Genomic DNA, 12,215 nt, shown 5'->3' on the forward strand with positions numbered 1-12,215 from the left:
TGCATTACTTTTCCTACTTTAGATGCTGCCACTACTTTTGAACTTAAATCTAGACTAATTCATCTCTTGCACACTTTTCATGGCCTCGCAGGTGAAGATCCCCACAAACATCTAAAGGAGTTTCATGTGGTCTGTACAAGCATGAAACCTATAGGAGTTACTAAGGAGCAAATTAAATTAAGGGCTTTCCCATTTTCATTGAAGGATTCAGTAAAGGATTGGCTCTATTATCTACATTCTGGAAGTATCACCACATGGAATGAAATGAAGAGGCTATTTCTAGAAAAATACTTTCCAACTTCAAAGGCAACAAATATTAGAAAAGAAATTTGTGGAGTGAGGAAGGACAACAAGGAATCTCTACACGAATATTGAGAGCGTTTCAAGAAACTATGTGCAAGTTGTCCCTATCATCAAATCAGTGATTAGCTTCTCATCTAATATTTCTATGAAGGCTTTCTACCCATGGAACAAAGTATGGTTAATGCTGCAAGTGGAAGAGCGTTGGTGGATAAAACTCTTGAGGGCGCGAGACTCTTAATTGTGAACATAGCAGCCAATTCTCAATAGTTCAGCACTAGACTTGATACTCCTTCTAAATGTGTCAATAAGGTAAATATCTCATCCCTTGAACAATAGATTTCGAGTCTAATTACTTTTGTTCGACAAATGGCTACGGGTACTATGCAAACAACAAAGGCGTGTGGAATCTATTCAATAGCAGGACATCTTACTGACATGTGCCCGACTCTCCAAGAAGATCCCAATGAACAAGTTAATTGAGCCGGTGGCTTTCTAGGACAACCCTAAAGGAACTATAATCCATTTTTGAAGACATACGACCAAGGATCGAGGGACCACCCCAATCTTAGCTATGGGAATCCACAATCAAACTAGCCCATGATCCAAAATCGCCAAAGCTTTCAACAATTCAAGTAGCCATACTCTCCTAGACAACAACAGGGCCAATCTTCTAACTCTGGTACGTCTCTAGAGAATATTGTTAAGTCTCTGGCAACTAACACTTTTAATTTCAACAAGAAACAAAACAATTCCAACATGAGGCAAAGGCAAGTATTCAAAGGTTGGAGAATCAAATAGTTCAAATGGCAACAGCAATCGACCGACTGGAATCACAAAGCTCGGGAAAACTACCTTCTCAAATGGCAGTAAATCCAAGGGAAAATGCAAGCCCAATTTTGTTGAGGAGTGGCAAAGAGGTTGAAATTCCAATGAAAGCAGTTCCTACATCATCAGAGTAAGAAAAGGAGAAAGAAGTCACTACAGAGAAGAATGTCCCCAACGACGAGGGTAAACCGGTACCCCATTTTCCTCGAGATTAGTAGAATCTAGGAAGGATGAACAAAATAAAGATATTTATGAAACCTTTCGTAGATGTGAGGTAAATATACCATTATTAGATGCTATTAAACAAATTCATCGATATGCTAAGTTTTTAAAAGAGTTGTATACAATTAAGAGAAAACAAAAACTCAAGGGATATGAAAAAGTTAGAGTTGAGGAAAATGTTTTAGCGGTTATTCAAAGGAAACTACCTGCAAAGTGCAAGGATCTAGGTATGTTTACTATCCCTTGTACAATAGCCAAAACTAGCTTTGAGAAAGCTATGCTAGACTTAGGAGCCTTTATAAATGTTATGCCATATGCTATTTATACTTCTTTGAAACTATGACCTTTGAATAAAATTGGAATAGTAATTCAATTGGCTGATAGGTCTAATGCTTACCCTGAGGGTTTGATTGAGGATGTGCTTGTACAAGTTAACAAATTGGTTTTTCCTGCTGATTTTTATGTGCTTGACATGGAAAATGGTGATCAAAATGCTCCCATCTTGATATGAAGACCATTTTTAAAGACCTCCAAAACTAAAATAGATGTGCATAGTGGCACACTTACTATGGAAATTGATGGCAAAATAATCAAATTTAATATTTATGATGCCATGAAATTTCCAGACGATGATAACCCCATCTATGCTATTGATGTGATTGATTGCTTAGCTCAAGAAATTTTTGAATTTGATGGAAATGATGCATTGGAACTGGCTATTAGTAAACATCTTGGGAAAGAGGATGGAGAGTTAGCCTTAAAAACTAAGTTGCAAGAAACTGTTGTAGCATTAAATGAACTTCCAAAGTTGCCACATGCAGGTAAAGTGTCATGTGTTGCGCTACCCATTTTTTACGAGAAGCCTTTACCTTCTGTTTTGCAGGCTCCCACTCTGGATTTGAAACCTCTTCAAAAACACCTCAAGTATGTATTCCTTAGGGATCGAGAGACATTTCCAATAATCATCTCAAATGAACTAAATGCATCGCATGAGGAAAAACTTGTACAGGTTCTCAAGAAGCATCAGACATCTATTAGATGGACAATTACAGACATCAAAGAAATTAGCCCATCTACTGGCATGCATTGTATTTTACTTGAAGAAGAAACGAAACCTTCCCATTAGCCACAAAGGAGATTGAACCTGCCTATGATGGAGGTAGTAAAAAAGGAGATTCTTATGCTTCTCAAAGTTGGAGTAATTTACCCTATTTTCGATAGCGGTTGACTCAATCCAGTTCAAGTGGTTCCTAAAAAGATCGGGATAACTATTGTAAAAAATCAAAATGATGAATTGGTGACCACCCGTGTTCAAAATGGGTGGCAGGTTTGTATAGATTATAGGAAATTGAATGATGCAACCCGCAGAGACCACTTTCCCTTACCCTTTATTGATCAAATGCTTGAAAGATTGGCTGATCATCCTTATTATTGTTTTCTTGATGACTATTTAGGTTATTTCCAAATTGCAATTGCTTCAGAAGATTAAGAAAAGACAACTTTTACATGTCCATTTGGAACCTTTGCATATCGTCGAATGCCCTTTGGCCTTTGCAATGCTTCGGTCACTTTTCAACGGTGTATGGTTAGTATATTTTCAGATTACATTGAGCATATCATAGAGGTCTTTATGGATTATTTTACTATTCATGGGAACTCGTTTGATAATTGTTTACATAATCTTACACTCGTACTTAAAAGATGCATAGAAACTAACCTTGTTTTAAATTCTGAAAAATGTCATTTTATGGTTGAACAAGGCATAGTTTTAGGTCATGTTGTTTCACCTAGGGAAATTGAGGTAGATAAAGCAAAAATTGACATTATTCAGTCTTTACCTTACCCCGTTAGTGTGCGGGAGATTCGTTCTTTTCTTGGACATGCTGGTTTTTACGATAAATTCATCAAGGACTTTTCCAAAATATCATTACCCTTATGCAAACTGCTGCAAAAGGATGTGACATTTGAGTTTGATGATTTATGTAAAAAGGCCTTTGACATGCTTAAGGAGTTGTTAACCTCCGCCCCAATTATCCAACCTCCTGATTTGAACTTTCCATTTAAGTTAATGTGTGACGCAAACAACTTTGTAGCAGGTGCTGTTTTGGATCAAAGAATTGGGAAAGCATCTCATGCCATCTACTACGCTTCCAGGACTTCAAATGATGCTCAGCAAAACTACTCCACAACTGAAAAAGAACTCTTGACTATTGTTTTTGCTTTGGAGAATTTTCGCCCTTATTTGCTTGGTACTAAAGTAATTATTTATTCTGATCATGCAGCTCTTCACTATTTGATGATGAAGAATGGGGCAAATCTAAAGCTAATACGATGGATACTTCTCTTAAGTGAATTCAACTTGAAGATCAAAGACAAAAGATGAACAGAAAATAGTGTTGCAGATCATTTGAGCCATTTAGCTCATGTGGACAATGAACTTCAATTGTAGAAATCATTCCTCAATGAGCAATTGCTTGCTACCATTGCAACACTACATTGGTACGCAAATATGGTAAATTATTTAGTTACTAATGAATTTCCTCCTAATTGTCTAGGGATCAACGGGACAAAGTCAAAAGTGATGCTAGGTACTATGTGTGGAATGACCCATACTTATGGAAGCATTGTGCAGATCAAGTGATAAGAAGGTGTATCCTGAAAATGAAATTATGTCCATTCTCACTCTTTGTCATTCCTATGTATGTAGGGGTCACTTTGGATAAAAAAAAGGACAGCAAAAAAGGTATTAGAATGTGAATTTTACTGGCCATCTTTATTTTGAGATGCTTATTCATTCTGCAAGACCTGCGAATAATATCAAAAGATAGGTAATCTATCCACAAACATCCATACTCGTTTGTGAAATTTTTAATGTTTGGGGCATCGATTTCATGGGACCATTTCCTACATCTTTTGGTTATGCTTATATTTTACTTGTTGTTGACTATGTTTCGAAATGGGTGGAAGCAAAGGCCACCAGGACTAATGATTCCAAAGTAGTTGCTTATAAGTGCCTTTTTACACACTTATTCGATCAAAAAAACATAACTAATCGTTGATCAAAGCATTTGAATTATGACTTAATTCTATATAGTTTTGTTTTGTAGAATTATATTGATGAATGTGGCGGAATTCAAGAGAAAATAAACAAAAAAGGACCAAAAAGGAAGAAAATCTAAAGCACGAGGACTAAATTAAAATATTTTAATAGTTGATTCGGATCACAAAATGAAGATTAAAGATGTTGTAGGTTCAGTTGGATGCAATTAAAAGTTAAAGGGTTGAAAGCGCAAGAGAAAGGACTTGAAAGAATCAAGAATTGAATTCGAGGGCTAAAATGCAACATTCGGGAGTTTTTATAACTGAGCGATAGCCCAGTTGTTTAGAGTGGATAACTGCCCAATGTCAAAAATCAATTACCAGGAGAAAACTTTGGCTTGGGCAACTGCCCGAGTTTTGCCTGGACGATAGCTCAGGCCAATCGTGGCAAAAAAATTCTAGTTTCCTATTCTGATTGATTCTTATGGAAACAAATCTTTGAAGGTATTTTACAACTCTAGGGCCATCCCTAAGTATACACCACACAGTATTACACATTCATAAGGGTTTTTTGAGAAGAGAACAAGGCAAGAACGAGAAGATTGACATCAAGATGCAAGGATTCAATTCATGATTTAAAGCAGTGATGTCTTTTTTTATGATTTAGTTTGTTTTCTTCTTCCCATCATACTAGGCTAGATTTTTATGTACTGGGAGATCGATATACCATGTGATGTGATTTTAAATTTCTAGTTTTTAATTTGACATTAAATATGTATTTGAATGTTTGAATGGTTTATATACATTAATTTTCTTTCATAATTAAGTGCACGTAATTATGTGATGCTTGGTGGTTTATTTCATCTGTTCGAGAGAAGAGAAATAAATTTGACAAGGTATAAATCATCTTAGGGTCCGATAGGGGATAGAGATAATACCCCTATGCTTTGCATGAATCGTTAAATGTTCATAAAACTACATGCATTCTTATATATCCATTTGTCATAGAGATATAGGCCGGTGGTGTATAAGAATAGGTTCAATACATCTCAAGAGAGATTGATGGATAGATTTAGGAGCATTGATTCGTCAACAATTCAATTGCGTTGTCATTTTGTGGAATTAGGGTTTAGGGTGATCATTGCATAGAAATTCGTGATCCTAGTACGTTTAATTTTCATTGAATACAACCAATTTGTGTTCTAAACAATTGATTTGCATTTTAATTCGTTAAAACATCTTTTTGGATATTGAGTTCATTCCAATCATCAATTTTGCATAATTAGGATTTTCTTTCCAAATTAGGGTTTCATTTAGGTAAAAATTCCACTTTGGGTAATTAAGTTTCTGTGAAGGCTACGATAAATAAGATTAAACTAATAAATCTCTGTGGGACAATATTCGGACTCAATTGATCCACTGTATTACTTCTCACAAACCGTATACTTGTAGCGATTTAAATTAAAAGAAAATATTTCGTGAACAATTGCAAACTTTATCAAGTCCAACATATTCTCCAGGTTTGGAACCTTAAAGGCTCTCATGAGTGATCGAGGTACTCATTTATGCAATCGAACTGTGGAAGCCTTGCTGCGAAAATACCATGTAACCTATAAGGTGTCCACTACCTATCATCCATAAACTAGTGGACAAGCGGAGGTGTCAAATCGAAAAATCAAATCCGTCATTGAGAAGACAGTCTGTCCAAGTAGAAAAGATTGGAGTCTGTGCTTAGACAAAGTTTTATGGGCATACAGGACTGCATACAAGACATCCATTGGAATGTCACCTTACCGATTAGTGTTTGGAAAACCATGCCATCTTCCAGTCGAACTAGAACACAAGGCTTTTTGGGCTATCAAAAGTTTCAATGTGAAGATGGATGAGAGTGGAGAGCACAAAAAGTTGCAACTTCAAGAATAAGAAGAAATTCGCAATGATGTGTATGAGAGTGCAAGAATTTACAAGGAAAAGACGAAAGCTTTCCACGACAAAATGATCTCCAGGAATGAATTTAAAATTGGTCAAAAAGTCCTTCTATAGCATTCAAGATTTCATTTGTTCCCAGGTAAATTGCATTGTTGGATTGGACCCTTTGTTGTTACTAATGTCTTCCCTCATGGTGGAGTTGAAATACAAAGTTTGGCAACTTCAAAAGTGTTCAAGGTGAATGGTCATAGACTTAAACTTTTCGATGAAGGTGTCCAAGTGGAGGAGGTGACAACATTGGATCTTGAAGATCCAATTTATGCCGATTGAAGAAGAACGTAATAAGTCTAGCCAAAGACAATAAAGAAAGGCGTTGCTTGGGAGGCAACCCAAGGGGAGTTCGTTCCTTTATCTTTTTGCTTTTATTTTCATTTTTGCATTCATGTTATGATTATTGTTATCCTTCTTTTTGCATTTTACTCTACATTGAGAACAACGTAAGTTTTAAGTGTGGGGGAGGGTTAGGTTGAGTTTAAAATTTTTAGTTTGTATTTTTAGTTATTTTTGATAAAACTCCTAAAAAAAATGATTTTTGGGTTTTGAATGATTTTTGGTTGTGTATGCTATTTGCTAGATTCAATTAAGCTTTTGAAGAACTCATAACATGATTGAATGGATTATCTCACAACATAGAGTTAATTAGCTAAGTTATTTTCTTTAAGGATGGTAGTAATTAAATTTTATAGACAAAAAGCCGGTGGGATTTTGAGCCTTTAGACTGACATGTCCATATCAATATCACTATTTTTCTTTCATGAGTGATATTCTTCCATGGACTTTTTTCTCTAGAACTTGCCTTGATTCTCTTCGAGGTCACATTGATACATGCATGTATGAACATGATTAAGGCCATCTTTGTTGCATAAGTTAGCCACCTGAGCCAAATAGCCTACCTAGCAACTAATTTTACCTTTTGTTAAACCCCTTTGAGCCTTGTAGCCTTTTTCTTTTGTAAACTCACGTTACAAACTTTAAATCCAAAAAATTATTATCTTTACCCAAGCTATAGATCTAATAGGGTATTGTTCTTCATTTTGATACATGGGAGTGCGAAAGAAATAAGTGTGGGGGTGTCTAAAATTTTGGTAGGATTATGATGATGGAATGGAACATGTTCTCAATTACAATTTATAAGTTCCAATATTAGTGCAATATTTTGAGTAAAAAAAAATTGAAAAAAAGAAAAAGAAAAAGATGATGAAAAAGATGAAAGAAAAAAAGTGATGGAGGAAATAGTTTTCAATGTTACAAAACTATTTTATGCTCATGATTCCTCCTAATATATTACACGAAGGGATTAGGTTGTGTGAAATATGTGCAAAGAAGTTGTGAGTGGAGAGATTGATCTTACAAGTTTTATGTATAAATCTGAGTTGAGTTAATTCACCTTTACTCCACTAATTAAGTGGCTTTTGAGTCACTTACCCAAATGAATTCCACCTGAACCCTAAGCCACGTTACAACCTATAGAAAAGAACTTATGATTTATGTTATGCAGGTGATCTGATTGGTGGAGAATGAGAAAATATGCAAGCATGTGGTAGATCATGTCCATTGGAATGAACTTGAGCGAAACACTTATCCATTAAACACATGAGAGTTGAGTGCTTATATTCCGTAAGGGTTTATGGCAATTTGAACCGTCAAAATCGAAAACTACGGTTAATCGAACCGAATGGGGCGAAAAAAATCGAACCGATGGTGCAATGGGGCGGATATGATTTTTATTTTTATGAACCGGTTCGTGGTGGTGCGGATATGGTATTTATGCCGTCTAACCAAAACCGAACCGATTACCTGCTAAAAAAAAACCAATTGAATTGATTATTGAGCTTTACACTACTTTTTTATCTAGCCCAAAACAAAATCCCCCCATTGTATCTACATGATTTAGCCGACCAACCTACTTACCATTAGCCCATAATAATAGCATTAGTATGACAATATATAAATGCAAACCCTACTCTCCACAGACCACAAACTCACGCACGGCTCCTTTTATTGTTAATTTTTTTCTATTGTGTGCAGAAAATTCTACTTCTTCATCATACTCTAGAGCTTGTGCAACATTTAGCGAGCGAGGTATATTTTTTTTATTTAAATCTTAGTTAAGACCATTCTGGAATAGGTAGTGTCGTTGTATTCTCTACTTACATTTCTTATTTACTATATATGGATCAACTTTGAGTGTTGATTATTGCTAGTAAGACTTATGGGGAAGAATGAATTAAGTAACTTCGATGCACAATAATTAAGAATGAAGGAAAAATTTAGTATTGTTATATTTATAAGATTGTTTGTTAAATTTGTATTTTACAATTGAAAATTTGGATAATGTTTGCATTTTCGTTTGGAATATTGTGCCGAACCGAGATATGAACCGAAACAATTTACGTTGTTATGGTGCAGTTATGGTATGGTAAAAAAATTGGTGGTGCGGTTATGGTTTTGGCTGAACCGACCCATCACCGAACCATTGCCAACCCTGTATGAAAGTGTTTGCTAGTTGATTATGAGTTGTGTGAGCATGCTTGTTCATGATGTTTTATATATTTTAAAGAGTTTGATCGTTCTATGTTGATTGCATTACAATTTTGATATTTTTGGGAAAAATAAAATTTGAGTTTACTTGAGGACGAGCAAAAGCGAAGTGTGGGAGAATTTGATAGGAATGTAAAATGTAATATTTTTCATTCATTTACCTTATGCTTTTGTGATTAATTAATACCTAAATGCACTAATTACCCTTATATTTTGATTTATGTTGCAAATAAATGGAAAATGTGGAATTTGTGAGAAAAGAGCGAGAAATGATCTAAATGGAAGAAAGTGAAAAGCTTAGGGACCAAGTTGCAAATAATCCCTAGATGAGACGAGTGATGGAATGAAGATTCAAGATTGTTAGAGGTCAATTGGATGAAGAAAGAAGTCAAAGAGGTAAAATACAATCAAAGTATAATCACACCTTAATTTCCAATCGAAAAAAGTTATGCACCGATTTTTAGCATCCTATTGTTTTCATTCATATTTTATGTATTGAGTATTCTTCTATGCATGATTTTATGGTTGTTGTATTTGAATTCTAAGAGGCCTATTAGATGTTTATGTACTTCGATTGACTGCTTTTTTAAAGAAAAATACATAATTGTTTGATATCTTTGACATTATGAAGCAATTAGAGTTTGATTAATCACTGCTTTAGAGGTTATTAAATTCTAGGGAGGATATTTGACTAGATTAAATATGACCGCTTGTGATTGTGTTGGTTAGTTTCGTCGATTTCTCTAATTTCTCGTGCTATTATTAAATTAAATCTTTAATGCTTTTTTGGGTTATTTGATAATAAGAATTGATTGGATCGTTTGTTTTCCGGTTAATTACAACTAAGGAGAAATAGGAAATATAAATTCCAATGATGAATGCCAAAAATATGAATTGGGAATTAGTTATGGATCTACAATCAGTTCGAAATTCCTACGGAGGATATTGACTTACTCTTAGGCTCGTTCTATTGATTTTATCCAATTTATTAAATTGCATTGCTTTTAGTTAGAATTGATTTCATCACAAATAAAACCCACCGCTATTGTTAACATTGCATAAAATTAGACTAATCATTCTTCATGTATATGATCCTTACTTTCACTATAACATACATTTTTTGGAAGTGCAGGTTTTAATATTTTTGGGTACTTGCAACAGCACGCCAATTTGTAAAAATACTAAGTCTAAAGTTTTACCTCACGGTTTGTATACACCGTTACCCGTTCCTAGTAAGCCTTGAATTGATGTGTCTATGGACTTTGTGTTATGTTTACCTAGCACTAAGATATGAATAGATTCCATTTTTGTAGCGGTAAATATATTTTGTAAGATGACACATTTCATTTCATGTCAATGGTGCCACTAATATTACGGATTTATTCTTTAACTAAGTAATGCGTTTACATGGGGTACCTAAAATTATTGTATCGAATCAAGATGTTAAGTTTCTTAGTCAGTTTTGAAAGATTTTGTAGAGTAAGTTAGAAACTAAGCTATTATTCTCTATTACTTATCACTCACAAATGGATGGGCAAATTGAGGTTGTTAATAGGACTCTAATACAATTATTTCACATTATAGTCAATAAGAACTTGAAGAGTTGGAATGATTGCTTGCCATTTATAGAATTTGCATATTATATGGCCACAGATTCTACTATTTCTTGTACTTTATTTAAAAGTGCTTATGATTTTAATCCACTAACATCTTTGAATTTAATTCCTTTACCTATTGATGAGAGAGGTAGCTTCGATAGAAAGAAGAAGGTCGAGTTGGTAAGATCCTTCCATGAGAATGTACGGTGTCGAATTGAGAAGAAAAATGAGCATTATACTTCTCAAGCAAATAAAGGACAAAAGCGCGTTACATTTGTACCAAGAGATTAGTTTTGAGTACATGTGAGAAATGAATGCTTTTCAGCTCAAAGGAAGTCAAAGTTACCCCGAGAGAAGATGGTCCATTCTAAGAGCTCGAAAAGATCAATTACAATACCTATAAATTAGATCTTCATATAAGTATAACATTTCTACTGCTTTAAAGATTTCTGATCTTTTCTTGTTTGATGCAGGTGGAGATTCGAGGATGAATCGTTTTGAAGAGGAAGAGAATGATAGGAACCATGGTATAGGAGCTAGTAAGGACAATGACATGTTGATTGTAGAGGAAAGACCAATGACTAGGTCACAAAAAAAAGAAGGTCAAAGAAGCTATGTGATTACTTGTTTAAGCTACGATAGATGAAACAAGATGGATTAACTTGGTTCAAGCAACAGAAGAGAAAGATGAAACGGAGGCCTATGTGACCGCATAGAATAACAATACATGCGACTATATGTATCCATAAAAGAACCAAAATAAGGGTGGACGAATGGACTATGCAACCGTACCAAATAAGCCTATGCAATCGCAAAGAATAAAATTGGGATGCCTTTTTTTTTTCCCCTCCAAATTTTGCCTCAACTTCTATTTTAGTTAAAACTCTTCTTATGGTATCTCTTTGATATCTTTTAGGCATAATTCCATTTTTAATTAGGTTTTTATGAGCTCCCTATAAATAGGACTCATTTTCTTCATTGTAAAATACACAACTTGAGAGATATTATTTGTGAGGCATATTGCTTTTCAACTCGTTCTTCGTCAAATTAACTCTGAACTTATCAAGAATTAAATTATTGTGGTGTTAAACAATTCAAGTAAGGTTCGTAAGTTTTGTGATCAAGGGGTAAAGATATTGTTTGCGATTGTTTGGTTCTTTAGTTCAATAATTTATTGGGTCGAGCTTTTAAAACATTGATTCTTGACTTTCTTAGGTTTGATATAATCTGGCATCCATTTCATAACTATAATTGCTACGTGAATTCACATAATTATGCTTTCTAATAGAGAGTCGGCTATCAAAATGCCACAAAGTAGTATGAATAATGGTAAATCATTAGTCAAAGACATAACACAAATAAATAGTTGATCTCAAATGTTATTCCACAGATTATGTGAAATCTAGGAAGAATCTTGCAAATACACTTGCTAAAGGGTTATCTAAAGATCAAATATATTTCCTATCAAGAGAAATGAGCATAAAACCTATTAGTAAGGATTTTTGTAATGGTTATCCAACCTTGCTAACTGGAGATCCCAAGATCTTGATTCAAAGTGCCAACTAAATTATGAAGATTCAATAAGTACTTGGGAGTTAACTTCTACCTATTCTTAAAATAAGAAAAATAATATTTTCAAAAATTTAAGATTAAGGGCCCATTTGATTATCATTTTTTTTATCAAAATACATTTTACTC

This window comes from Olea europaea, chromosome 13, assembly GCF_002742605.1.
Source record: "Olea europaea var. sylvestris chromosome 13, O_europaea_v1, whole genome shotgun sequence".
Lineage (NCBI taxonomy): Eukaryota > Viridiplantae > Streptophyta > Magnoliopsida > Lamiales > Oleaceae > Olea > Olea europaea.